The 15229-nt window shown below is 37.2% G+C and overlaps 1 protein-coding gene across 2 annotated transcripts in view; it reads left to right on the top strand.

The window, feature by feature from the left end:
- The window catches only part of LOC143274825 (uncharacterized), a 64115-nt gene that overhangs the window by 298 nt on the left and 48588 nt on the right, over positions 1-15229 (top strand). The window contains exon 1 of one of the 2 annotated variants that reach the window (XM_076578763.1): positions 10661-10721. The exons of the other annotated variant lie outside the window; for it this stretch is intronic. The gene's annotated coding sequence lies outside the window, so the exon portion shown is untranslated. Of the gene's footprint in view, positions 1-10660; positions 10722-15229 lie in introns of those variants that run through there. 2 annotated transcript variants of the gene reach the window in all.

The following is a 15229-nucleotide window of genomic DNA, read 5'->3' as shown; positions in this document are numbered from 1 at the left end:
CCCACCCCTCCGCTCCCCACTTCTCTCTCTCTCTCTCTCTCTCTCTCTCCCCACCCTCTATCTCTTTTTTTATGAATTTATCCTTTTGTGAACTTTCAGTTGTTCTCTCTCTCTCTCTCTCTCTCTCTCTCTCTCTCTCTCTCTCTCTCTCTCTCTCTTTAACCTTAGCAATATGTTTCATTTCATGATTTTGTTGTTGTTGTTCTTGTTATTGTTGTTTTGGTCGTTCTTTTTTGCTCTTAGCAATGTTTTAATTTCTCAGTAAACCGCCGTTATTCTTTTCTTTATACATTGTCCCCCTTGCCAAAGGATAGTTTTGTCAATGGCAATAAAACAATGTCCGTGTCCGTCTCTCTCTCTCTCTCTCTCTCTCTCTCTCTCTCTCTCTCTCTCTCTCTCTCGCTGTCTCTCTCTCTAATTCTCTCATTTATTCATCCCCTCTCTCCCTCTCTCTCTCTCCCTCTCTGACCTTTTTATTTTTTTTCTTTCTACAAAGTGGTGCGACCGTTTTTCCCTTGAGGAGTGTTTTGATTCTTTATACTCCTTTTTCTCTTACTATCTCCCTCACACTTTCTTCGTTCTCTCTCTCTCTCTCTCTCTCTCTCTCTCTCTCTCTCTCTCTCTTGACCGCTTTCTAGGGGCCGGAGGCCTGGAGATTAAAGTTTTATTCTTGTTCTTGTTCTCTCTTCCCCCCCCTCTCTCTCTCTCTCTCTTTAAATCTTGCAAGTGCCGCTGGACCTGTGCCGGACACTATCAAACAATTTTCCATCAGTTGTTGACACATGTGAAAAACGACCGAACACTGCCAACCGACCAGTCAAACCTGGCGCTGTGAGACAACTGATGTGAAACTGTGTTGAATATGTGAAACTGTGTTGAATATTAGTTCGATTGGGTTTTTCTTTTTCTTTTATCCCTTAGTTTTCCATTGCGTATTTTAAATTCTGATTTTTTTTCTGGTGTTGATTGTTATACTGAATGTCTTGTATTGATTAGTTTAATTACTGATTGTATTCTGATATATATACTGATTGTGTTTTGTTTCTACCTTTGTGGGTTTTTCCCCCCCGTTGGCAACTAATTTCATTTATTTTTCATTGTTGACCAAAGAAAACAAAAATGAACACCAACCAAAATGTATTGCCATCTAAAGACGGTCTTCGAATCACACATTTAAATATAAATCACGTAGTTAACAAAACTACAGAAATAACCTCCCTATTAAGTAACCATGGAAAACCTTTTCATATACTTGGTCTCTCTGAATCAAGACTCTCGGAACATATCAGTGATGCTGAGATGTACATCCCAGGCTATAACGTCATCCGTAATGACCCTACAAAAGCCAGGGAGACTGGTCTCCTCCTCTATGTCAGCGAATCCCTCACATTTAAGCGTTTACCATATCTTGAACAGCTCGATGTTGAATCAATGTGGATAGAAGTCAAATTGAAAAACACCCCTTCCATTTTAATCGCTTTCTGTTATGGAAATCCGGCAGAACGGGTAAACTGGCTGGATAAATTCAAAGCAATGATGGACGCGGCGACGCTAGAATCAAAGGAAATCATCTTACTTGGAGATTTCAACACAGATCTTACCAAAGCCAATACACAGTGGAATGCGACAATAGGTCTTTTTAATCTGCATCAACTAATCAATACACCCACCAGAGTTACGCACAATTCACAGACGCTCATAAGAACAATATATTAGAAGCTATCGTACCGATATTCAACTGTAGTGATCACTAGCCAGTTTGTGTCACTGGGGGAAAAAAGGAGTAAAAATTCCCAAATCAGGCCATAAGACAATAGCATATCGTTGCTACTCTAAATTTAATGAGCAGCTCTTTATGAATGATGTGAGTAGCTCCCAACTTTCATCGGTATATGATATAACAGACTCGGATCTAGCAATAGAACACTGGATCGAAATATTTACAGAGTTATATAATAAACACGTCCCACTCAAACCTATAAGAGTTAAACACACCCCTAAACCAGCTTGGTGTTCCAAAGAGTTGAAAGAGGCAGGCTACATTAGAGACTATCTAAAAGAGCAGGGCTACCACGAAGAATCGAACAAACTGAGAAATGCAATAAACTCACAAAAGCGCAGAGAAAAGAGGAAATATTACCGAGAATTATTATCCTCGAAAAAAAAACCCAAAATCAGTGTGGCAAGCTATAAACCAACTCAACAACAAGCAATCTTCGTCAAAATCAACCGTGATCAAAGACGTTTCTGTGAATCAACTAAATACACACTTTTCCACAATAGCTAGAAAAATTATTACCACAGATTACACAGAACTGAATGACCTTGAAAAATTAAAATTGTAATGTCGTAATAAAAACACTTCAATTAAATTGAATATTCCACCCATAACAGTATCTGAAGTCTACAACTACCTTATCCAACTAAAACAGACAGGAACCCGCGGACTGGATGGCATCGACAGCAGAATTCTTAAACTAGCCGCTCCAGTTATCACGGACACATTAACGTACATTTTTAATCTGTGTATTGACAAAAACTACTTTCCGATCGCACTTAAGAAAGCGAAAGTTATTCCTATTTACAAATCAGGGGACACCACCGATCCTTCAAACTACAAGCCAATTTCCATTATTTCTATTCTTTCAAAACCACTGGAAAAACACATCAACAAGCATATTTCACATCACTTTGATGTCAATGAACTTTTACATCCAGCTCAGTCTGGTTTCAGACGAAAGCATTCATGCCACACAACATTGGTCAACATTGTAGATGACTGGCTTACCAATGTCAATAACAATAGATATTGTGGTGTTTTATTCATCGATTTTTAAAAAGCATTTGATGTGATAGACCACAAACTCTTACTTAGAAAACTTGAGCTGTATGGTCTGTCAACCAATTGTCTTAGTTTGCTTGAATCCTATATGACAAACAGACAACAATGCGTGACAATGAGTACATCAATCTTAGCACCAACAACACTTGATTATGACATTCCTCAGGGGTCTATTCTAGGCCCTTTACTGTTCTCAATATATATAAACGACCTACCGCTCCATATGAAATCCGTCTGCGAACTGTTTGCGGATGATACAACAATCCACACTTATACTGACATTGTCGCTCTTGCAAAAGACTTACAAGAAAGTACTGATGACCTCGTTAGATGGACCGAACTAAACCACATGTCTCTTCACCCTCAAAAAACAAAATGCATGTTAATCACAACCAGACAAAAGAGGCAAAACACTATACATAATCTTCCTTCCATCCAAATTAAAGGCGAAATACTGAACAGGTCAGTAATCATAAAGTTCTGGGGATCATAATTGACAACAATCTCACTTGGAATCCTCACATAAATTTCCTTTGCAAAAAGACAGCCCAGAAAACCCATCAGTTATCCAAAATCAAACATTTCCTTGACCTTCATTCACGGAAATTATTTTTTCAAGCGCATATTCAGTCTACAATAGATTATGCATCAACACTATGGGACTCCGCAAGTGCGAATACCATGAAGCCATTACAGAATCTTCATAAACGGGGGCTCAAGCTGGTACTCCTTAAAAAGACTACCCTTTTAGATTCAGACTATAAACAAGCGAATATTCTCCCACTATTCCGTAGATTAAAGTACAATAAAGGAATCATGATGCAAAAGATTATGACAGGTAATGCACCATCAACATTAATAGACAAATTTTCTGTAAATTCATCAAGGAATCCCCCCAAAGTCCACATCCCAATTCCAAGAATTGACTTGTTCAAATCCAGTCTGGTTTACTCAGGCGCCACCCCATGGAACTCACTCCCAAAAACAATTAAACAACACCATTGCCCAACCACCTTAAAAAAACATTGCCTTTCCCACCTTATGCCATAATGTGTAATGTAAATCGTTCATTTTATTGATACTGTTTGTCAAATGTGTATGGTTGACAGAACCTTCCTCACCCTCTATCCCCCATTCTGATGTGTCATTTAATGCGGTGTGTGATGTGTGTGTTTGTTTCTTTGATTTTGTTCATTTTTTTCCCCTATGCATTTTACTAACACCATACTAGTGCCTGTATGTCATGTGTGTGTGTGTGTGTGTGTGTGTGTGTGTGTGTGTGTGTGTGTGTTCGTGTGCGTGTGTGTGTGTGTGTGTGTGTGGTTGTTGTTTTGTTTGATTTAATGCATATTTTTTTCCTCTGTTGCGTATCTCTACTAACACCATGCTTTCATTTTATTAAATATTGTGTAGTGTAGACCCTATTCAGGGCGGGGACTGGATGTAAAAAAGCACGCCAGTGCTTATCTATTATCCTCGAAATAAAGAATTTGTCTTGTCTTGTCTTCTCTCTCTCTCTCTCTCTCTCTCTCTCTCTCTCTCTCTCTCTCTCTCTCTCTCTCATTACTATATTTATATACGTTATTGTCATGAATGCAGGTATCATGATTATTTACCTGTAAATGTTTACTGTGCAATTGAGTGTATTTGAATGTCATGTATGTATTTCTATAACCTTTTGTTATCTTGTGATTTAAAGAAAAATGATTACACATATATATTTAACATAAATACTTAAATACATAAATCAAATACATAAATAGGATAAGAAAGAATACATGATAAATGAAACATAAGGTGCAGAAAGGCATGACGACGTACATAATAGTGAAAATAGGTACTGCAACTCAAGTATATAGGTCATTTGTATATATCCTAAACAAAAACAAAAAAACAACAACAAAAAACACCAACACCAAAAAAAAACAAAGCAAACAAACAAACAAAACATACCATTCCACCCGAAGTAAATCATTTCCATATAACATTACACAGTACTTAATTTCCTTACCCAACAGCAAAACATTTGAAAAAGCATCATGGAGATTTATATATTTCAGTATCGTAACTGTTAATAAGCGTCTCATATATTGTTTCAAGCAAAGGTAAATATGGTAGCCATTTTGTCTTGAAACTGTGTATTTTACATGTGACCATTGCACTGTATTTTGTATCTTGAGGTGATATAATTTTGAAACGAGTAGGCATTTATTCAGTTTAATTAAATTAATGTTACGACTATTTTTGTTGATAAGAACAACAACAATAATAATAATCATAATCATAATAGAGATACTGATTACGACAGTAATGAGAAGCAGAAGAAGAATACAATCTCAACCATACCCGGTAATAATAATAATACATAATATAAAATAAAGTAACATGAATGCAAAACCTTAAATACCAGCAGGCAATTCACATGCTTAAAAACAAAGGAATGCATTATTTGCTAAATTCAGCTTTGTCACATTCAATGTATTCACGCAAGTTCATGAAAAAGTACTCATTCAAAAGCATTGAACATTGGGGGAAAAACAAACAAAAAACCACACACACAACCACTGCGTGTGTAAGGAGGGGGTAGGCCAGTCTGACAGTCCATGAGCAAGATAGGACTTTTGTGTGTGTGCGTGTTTGTGTGTGTGTGTGTGTGTGTGTGTGTGTGTGTGTGTGTGTGTGTGTATGCGCTCGCGCGCATAAGCGTGCATTTTGTGTATGTGTATGTAAGCTAATATGTGTGTGTGTGTGTGTGTGTGTGTGTGTGTGTGTGTGTGCTCTTTGGTGGCGAAAAAGAGCAAGTCACCATCTTCCTTAACCGTTGTTCCAAACTTGATGCCTGTTTCTTAAAGTGTCGTCTCTGTTTCAATGGCGTCAAGGGTAGTAAAAATGGCCATACGATGACTGCACCGAACTATAACTTATGTCGTACAGAAGGAAAACGTTGGTCGTTAGAGACGAAGATGTTGTTCTGTGGAGGTGGCTGAAATCTCCACGGACAGTCTGTTGGGCTGGGCTGTTTGTTGTTAGACCGTAGGGTGGAGTAAGTGGAGCGTCGCTGTCTTCTGCCTATGGGTTTCTTCCACAGCAAGAAGTGGAGGTGACGCCCCAGGTTCCCAGCCAAAACGCTTGAGCCCCTTTCTGTTGGATGGATTGTGTCTTTCATGTAGGTTTTGTTGCTTACATTCAGATTTTCATGTGAAAGAAATGAGACTCCTTCGTCATCATGCAGTGCAGAGAAGTTATATGCATTAAAAAGTTCTCTTTTCACTTTCAGATCAGGTACTGTGAGAGGAGCTGCTTTGGGCCACTTTTTTCAATGTTCTTAACACAGGCCACTAATGATTCACTGCTGCTTTTTGCATTTTTTTTCCAAATCATTTACGCCGACATGAATGACAACGGTATCAAACTGAGAGCATTCATCAATATTTTCCACCTTTTTTGCACAATCATCAATCACATTAACTTTCTTTGCGTTGGCTTCAAAGCCATACGATCGACCCAATCTTCTATAATCAACATTTTTAGTACAGAGTCGTGTAGAATGAGGACAGATGGTGCTTGTTGAGAATTGTCTTGATCATTTATGTTTGGATCTGGCTGGATTTCGTTTTTAGTGTGGTTTACTAGGTGTTTCTGTCTGTGTCAGATCTGATTGAAAATTTTGCGACTTTTGTGCATGGTCTTGTTAGGGGATTTCGACGTGTTTTTCCCTTGAGCAGCTTTAGTTGTTTCCGAGTGGCCAGGAGCAGCTGCCTCTGGTTTGTTTGTCTTATGTGTTGGAGTTTTCTTCAAAATTTGGGCATAATTATGTTGTGTTGTTGATGTTGTCGTCATTGTTAATCAGGGTGTTTCTGATCGGGATGGATGAGGGTGGTGTCATATTTGATTGTGTTTGAGTTGTTTTGTGATATATTTCCCCAGCTGAAGATTTTGCTTTCATCCCACCTACTTCCCCGTTTACAGTATGTATGAATCTTTCCAGGTGTGTCTCCAGTTTCTTTTCTGATTCTTTTAGTAGGGCTCCAAAAGACAATAAATCTGACTGTAGATCTTGCACGACACTTGCCTTGCTTGCTGGAGAAATGGCGTTCCGTTCTGCGGGTAACTGTCCATTTTTGGTGGAGATTGTGGTGTCAATGTCCAGTAATAAATTGAAATCATCAATATGCAGTTCGGCACATTCACGACATGAATATTTTCAATTTGTTTATATGTATATTCCGATCTGGTACACAGGTAAGTCAGAACATACCCAATGGATTTGTCGAAAACAGTCACTGCACTGTATTGAGCGACATTTGTCGTTTTGTCCATAGATGCACTGTTGGTTGGTATATCTCTCCAGTGAATTTACAGCCACATCCTTAATTATCCTAAATTCCTTTTTCCACTCACCGGATTTGTTTCTGCTTGGATTTGGGCTTTTTTAGCCTCTGGAACGGGTCATTTTAAAACCTTTCTTTTGCACGTTAATTTAGTTGATTGTCATCAATGATGATGATGATGATGATAATGATGATGATGATGATGATGATGTGTGTGTGTGTGTGTGTGTGTGTGTGTGTGTGTGTGTGTGTGTGTGTGTGTTTTATCCAAGTTGAATATTCTCTCTGGAGTCAGTGAAAGACTGGAGTATAGAACAAAAAGATAACCACTCTCTCCTTCCTCTAAAGAGATATTTTCTTTGTTGAAACCTGTCGCTTGTGGATGCAGGTGTAGGCCTACGAATGGCCAGCATGTCCCGTGTCACTTGCCACTGCCTGATGGTCTGGTCCAGCCTCATTCTTCTCGTTCCACGAGGCAGGACATCACTGTTTCTCTGAGGAAGCATGTATTACTGTTTCCTCTGGTCAAGTTCTAACATCGTTGATTAAAGCGCCTTGCAGTCCACTGGAAATTGTCATGGAGGCTTTCACATCATACGCAGTCAGCTCATCTTCTTGAATAGCGGTGATGACCTTTATCTTGAACAGTTCTGTTGGCGGAAAAATTTCTTCAGACGTTGTTTATTTGTTGTTGTTGTTGTTTTGTTTTTTTTATAATTTTCCTCAATGCTCTCAAGACAGCATCATAATACAGGCCAAATGTTTTTCCTGCTCTACGAACAGTCGTCAGTCCACTAAGACTTAATACAACCACCGGGTTCTGACCACAGTCTATGCACACATGTGTACATCACGACTCAACAAACATGAGCAACAACAGTGACAATAGCAACATGAACATAATATACGTTTTGTGTGCATATATATACGTTGTGTGTGTGTGTGTGTGTGTGTGTGTGTTCCTGATTTGTGTGTTGGGTTATGTGCGACGCTGGCAGGCATCTGTCTATCATTCTACACTATCGATTCGGCCGCACGCTGAGACGTCCACTTGAGAAATTGAATCAGCTTCAGTGTTGGCGTTCTGATTCTGTCTGTATTTAAAAGGGAAAAATGAAGTGGGTGTGGCGGGTTGGTCTCGCTTCACTTCTCGTGCAGCAGTGAACACACCCCGCGCATCCGTGTGCCCCCGTGCCTTGTGTCTCGTGTTGTGTGTGTGTGTATATATATATATATATATATATAGTGCCACCTTTTTTTTGCATTTTTCCTGCGTGCAGTTTTTTATTTGTTTTTCCTACTGAAATGGATTTTTCTACATAATTTTGCCAGGAACAACCCTTTTGTTGTCGTGGGTTCTTTTACGTGCGCTAAGTGCATGTTGCACACGGAACCTCGGCTTATCGTCTCATCCGAATGACTAGCGTCCAGATCACCACTCAAGGTCCAGTGGAAGGGGAGAACATATCGGCGGCCGAGCCGTTATTCGAATCAGCGCGCTCAGATTCTTTCGCTTCCTAGGCGGACGCGTTACCTCTAGGCCATCACTCCACACACACACGCACACACACACACACACACACACACACACACACACACACATATATATATATATATATATATATATATATATATATATATATATATGTATATATACATACGGTCATACACGTAAAATCCCACTCGTGCACATACGAGTGAACGTGAGAGTTTCTTCTTCTTCTTCTTCGTTCGTACGACTCCCACGTTCTCGCCTATGTACACAAGTGGGCTTTTACGTGCATCACCGCCCACCTCCCTCCCCCGCCATGTAGGCAGCCATACTCTGTTTTCGGGGTGTGTTCATGCTGGGTATGTTCTTGTTTCCATAACCCACCGGAGGCTGACATGGATTACAGGAACTTTAACGTGCATATTTAATCAGCTTGCGTATACACACGAAGGGGGTTCATGCACAAGCAAGTCTGCACATATGCTGACCTGAAAAAATCTTCATCTTTTACCCACCAGGCGCCGTTACCGAGATTCGAAGCCGGGAGCCCCTGATTGGAAAAAAAAAAAAAATATATATATATATATATATATTATTGTGTGTGTGTATGTATGTGTGTGTGTGTGTGTGTGTGTGTGTGTGTGTGTGTGTGTACACCTTATACCTCCAATATTACTCACAAAGGTATCGATAAATGTATATGTAAAAAAAAAAATTAAAAAAAAGGAAACGCTTGATTGCATATAGCTTCACTGTCCCGACAACTCCCGCTGTCAGGACTGTCATTTTCTTAAATCAAAAAGCGAAAACACACACACACACACACACACACACACACACATATATATATATATATATATATATATATATATATATATATATATATTCTTTGTTCACTAAGACTGATGTGGCTAAGACTGCTGTGTTATGTGAAAATGTCCGAAACGTTATTTTCATAAATGGATGAGAGAGAAATGTATTTGTTGCATTTGTTATTCTACTTTTGGCATTTTGACAGATTGTATTTGGAAGAATTTATTCATTTAAATATATATATATATATATATATATATATATTTTTTTTTTTTTTATTTTTTTTTTTTTAGCATTAAAAAAAAACTTTTTTCATTTCGATCAACTCCTTGTCTATCTTTTGTTTCCTCCTGGTCGGAAGAGGTTGATATCCGGTTCGCTGTATAAGAGCGATTGGCTGATCAGTGGCGGGACGGGGTCAGAGGTTAAGGCCAGCTGGTTGAAAACTGATGGTGGACAGATTGATTGCGTGCTTTGATGTGTTGTCGATATGGTGTTGCTGTTTTTCCTTGACATCTTCGGATGGAGGTTTGTACATTGACGTCCCGGGACTGTGTGGTGTGTGTGGGTGGGGAGAGGGAGGCGCGTGCGTTGTTTTGTTGGCAGGTTGACAATGTGGCCTTTTTGTTATTTTTCAAACAAAAAAAATGGGGGGTGGGAATCAACGCACGCATGGGTGCGCGCACACACACACACACACGCACATACACGCACACATATACACACGCACATGCGCGCGCACACACACACACACACACACACACACACAAAATTCCTATCTTGCTCATGGACTGTCAGACTGGCCTACCCGCTCCTTACACACGCAGTGGTTGTGTGTGTGTTTGTTGGGTTTTTTGTTTTGTTTTGTTTTGTTTTGTTGTTGTTGTTTTCCAATGTTCAATGCTTTTGAATGAGTACTTTTTCATGAACTTGCGTGAATACATTGAATGTGACAAAGCTGGATTTAGCAAATAATGCATTCCTTTGTTTTTAACATCCCAGCGATTCCCAATCGTTTATATCATTATTTGTTTCATCGGTAAGTTGAACAGTTACTTTCAGTGAATTCCACCTTCAAGAAATTCTGTTACAGACAGCTTGTTTCTCATCTTGTCTTTGTTTTTCTGTCGCCCCTTTGTGCTGAGCCATTCATGTCTGGTTTTAGACTGGAGAGTTGGACATCAACAATACGTGACGTGCCTTTTGTTATCCACCACATGTGAACTGCCTGCTGATATTTAAGGTTTTGCATTCATTTTACTTTATTTTATATTATGCATCATTATTACCGGGTATGGTTGAGATTGTATTCTTCTCCTTCTTCTTCTTCTGCTTCTTCTTCTCCCTCTTCTCATTATTGTTGTAATCAGTATCTCTATTATTGACTCACTTGTGTAAACAAAGTGAGTCTATGTTTTAACCCGGTGTTCGGTTGTCTGTGTGTGTGTGTGTGTGTGTGTGTGTGGTAAACTTTAACATTGCCATTTTCTCTGCAAATACTTTGTCAGTTGACACCAAATTAGGCCTTGCCTCTCTTGTTATTATTGTTATTATTATTATTATTATTATTATTGTTGTTGTTGTTGTTATTGTTGTTGTTATTGTTGTTGTTGTTATTCTTCTTTCTCTTATCAACAAAAATAGTCGTAACATTAATTTCATTACTTTTTTGTTGTTGTTGTTGTTGATGAAATAATCGTCAGAAGAAAGACTGACGGAATGATCAATGTCAGAGGTATGTCCATTGACAGAAATGTATCAACGGGCACGTCCCGTGTTGGTGAGGTGAAAGAGGAACACGTGTTTTGCACCCGGCTGAGTAGGCCTTTCAACAGATCAGGCATAGGTTTCGGCAAGATTAAACAGAGGCTGCACTTTTTGCTCGAGAGCGATAGTTGAGAATATCACTTCTTTTACAGTTTTTTTTCTTACTGTTTGTCATACGCTATGTATTTGGTGTTATGTTTTATATATTTCTACATCTTGTCTGTGTCATGAGAGATACAATATTAATTTTGGTTACCCTTCCACCCAGTTTACAAACCAGTTTATTGCCTGAATTTGACAATAGAAAAATGCTCACATGCACCCCAGAGTACTTTAAGATGACGTTACATCACTGGAACAACTGCTGTATTCAAAAACATCTCTACTTAGCAATTATGCATTTAATATGTTATACTTTCCTTAACGGTTTAACATGACTAGTTTAACAGTGTCGTCCCTGAACTGTCAGGGATTAGGAGATCTCCAGAAAAGAAGAGATGTGTTTCATTTTCTCCGCAAAAAGTCACATAATATTTATTTTCTACAAGACACACATTTTACTGCCCAACTAGAAGCATATGGCATGTCAGAATGGGGTTATGGGTGTTTTTTTCGCCTCATATAAGTCTAATGCAAGGGGAGTGGCAATACTGTTTAATAATAATTTTGAATGTAATATATATAAGGTAGAAAGGGATACAAATGGGAATTTTATTATCATATCTTTAAGAGCCATGGGAAAAGACATCCTGTTGATAAATGCGTATGGTCCAAACAAAGATAAGCCTGAATTTTACTAAAATTTGAAAGAAAGAATAAAGAAGTATGATAATCATGCTCTCTTATTAGCAGGTGATTGGAATCTCGTTCTTGACTCATACTCCGATTATGAGAATCCAAAAGCAAATGAAATTATTGAAAACATGATGACAGAATTCAGTTTGACAGATGTATGCCGTGAAAATAATCCTCTCGTTAAACGTTTTACATGGCGAAGAAGTTCAGCTGTAAAACAAAGTAGATTAGATTTTTTCTTGTGTCGGAAGATCTTATGTGGAATTTTGATGATGCAGATATTAAGCCAGGGTATCGAACAGATCACTCAATAATTACTTTGAAATTAAAATTTGGTAAAACCATAAACATAGCACATTTTGGAAATTTAACTTTACTTTGCAATTTGTAGTTGATGTTAACAAATCAATAGACGAAACTATCTGCGAAAATGCAATAGAACAGTATGATACAGAAACAGTGGAATTTCTTACATGAACATTGATCTTCAAATTTCAGATAAAGTATTTATAGACTTTCTTCTCATGAAAGTACGATTGAAAATACGATCTAAAACAATAGCTTACGCTACAATGAAGAAAAAATGATGCAACAGAAAAAGAGGAAGAGCTGATAAAAGGAATAGATTTATTAGAAAAAAAAGAAAAGAAAACAGATGAAGATATGAAAATGTTAAAAGAGAAAAATGAAGAGTTAGTGTCTCTTAGGGAAAAGAAAATAAAAGGTGTTATATTCAGATCTAGAGCAAAATGGATCGCCGAAGGAGAAAAAGTCACAAATTATTTCTGTAACTTAGAAAAAAAAGACATTATGTGAATAAGAGCATGACCAGAGTGTTAGACCATAATGGAACATTAACAGACGAACCAGAAAATATAAAACAGGAAGTTAATTACTTTTACAGAAATTTATACACTAAAAAAACTTTTGATACTTGTGAAATAGAAGATTTAGTCAGAGAATTGCCAGAACTATCAAACGATGAGCCTGTTTCATCAAAAGGTAGAAATAAGTTTAGAAGAAGCGAGCTTAGCATTAAAGAATATGAAAAATGGAAAGAGTCCTGGCACAGATGGGTTTGGAGCTGAATTTTACAAATTGTTTTGGAAGAAACTAGGCCCTTTTGTAGTTCGTGCTTTAAATCAGTCAATGAGAGATCGTGAACTTTCGGCCACTCAGAGAGAAGGGATTATAACTTGAATCCCTAAATCAGACAAACCAAAAGAAAACATAAAAAAAATCTGGAGACCTATCTCATTATTGAACGTGCTGTATAAGATAGGGTCAGCATGCATTGCTAACAGAATAAAACAAGTTCTTTCAAAATTAGTGGGTGAAGATCAAACCGGTTTTGTTGCGAACAGGTATCTTGGAGATATGACTAATGTATGACTTAATCACTTATTTAGAATCAAGACATCTACCTGGACTTTTATTATGTTTAGACTTTGAAAAAGCCTTCGACTCGCTGGATTGGAATTTCTTGTTTAAAACTTTGAGAGCATAATATGGTTTTGGTGATAGTATATGTGGGTGGATACAAACTTTTTTATAAAAACATAAAATCGACTGTAAAAGTCAATGGTCAAACTTCAGAATGGTTCCTTATAGAAAGGGGCTGTAGACAAGGTGATCCACTTTCTCCATATTTGTTTATATTATCTGTAGACATATGAGCAATTATGATCAGGGAAAATAAAGAAATCAAAAGGTATAAACATTGATGATAAAGAATATAAAATATCTCAATTTGCTGATGATGCACAGCTGATGAATATAGGGGATGTTAAATCTTTTGAAAGATCTATTCATCAAGTAGAAGAGTTTGATAAGTTTTCAGGCCTGTTCATGAATGCACAAAAACACAAGCTATATGGCTAGGAAGTAAAGAGAGTTCAAAAATAAAATATATGCAGCATTTAAACATTAAATGGAACCCAGAGAAATTTAAGATACTGGGAATATGGTTTACAAATTATATCAAAGACTGCGAAAATATTAATCATGCAGAGAAATTATCTGAAATGAAGGCCCTATTTAAGATATGGGTAGAAAGAAACATTACACCCATAGTACGTATTGCAGTGTTAAAATCTCTAATCCTGTCCAAACTAATCCACCTATGGATTTTGCTTCCGAATCCTCCAGATAATTTTATAAATAATTGTCAGAAAATGTGTTTTCAGTTCGTATGGAATAGCAAACGAGACAAGATAAGTAGAAAGACAGCAACAAAATGTATCAAGAAAGGATGTTTAAACATTCCAGATATAAGAAAATGTATTGAAGCACTGAAATTAACTTGGTTAAGAAAGTTTAGAACTACAGAACACAAATGGAAAAATATTGCAATGGAAATGTTTCCATTTCTAAATGAAATAGCAAAATATGCACCTGTTTATGCACTGCTTAAAAGTAACACTAATTTATTTTGGAAACACACTGTTATGGCAAATAGGGAATTTTCATGTCAGTGGAAGCCCAAATCAGTAATAGATCTTCGGTCAGAACCAGTTTTCTATAATGATAGGTTCAAGATTGGAAACATTACGATAAATTATAAAAGTTGGATTAATAAAGGGGTTTATTGTGTTTCACATTTTCTAGATAATGGAAGATTTCTTACCCAAAATGACTTCACCAGAAGATATGAAATAAATGTACATTTCGTGGCTTACAACGGTTGTTTGAAAGCAATTAAGAAATATTGTCAACAGGTAGAATTTAGTATGCTAACAATTAAAGTACACAGGATATACCATGGGCATTAAAAGTAATCTACTCCGTATCTAAGGGATCACGTGCATACTACGATGTTCTGACATCTGATAATACAATTCCAAATGCTCGTAACAAATGGTCTGAGAAATTGGGAACAAATATATGTTGGGAAAAGGTTTTTATTAAAATTCATAAAATAGAAGAAATAAAATTGAAATGGCTACAACTTCGCATAATACACAGAATCATTGGAACAAATGTAATTTTAAAAGAAATTGGAATAGTAAGTAGTAATAATTGTGACTTTTGTTTAGAGGCTAAAAATAGTATTGAGCATATTTTCTGACGATGCGAGCACTCTAAAAAATGTTGGATGAATTTAGAAGATTTACTCAAAACAAAATGTACAATGTCTGCAAATTTAAAGTTTACGATACTTTTTGGTTTCCATATGGATATAGTTACAGG

Source organism: Babylonia areolata, chromosome 29 (assembly GCF_041734735.1).
Source record: "Babylonia areolata isolate BAREFJ2019XMU chromosome 29, ASM4173473v1, whole genome shotgun sequence".
NCBI classification, from domain to species: domain Eukaryota; kingdom Metazoa; phylum Mollusca; class Gastropoda; order Neogastropoda; family Buccinidae; genus Babylonia; species Babylonia areolata.
This window is presented reverse-complemented; position numbering and strand designations above follow the sequence as displayed.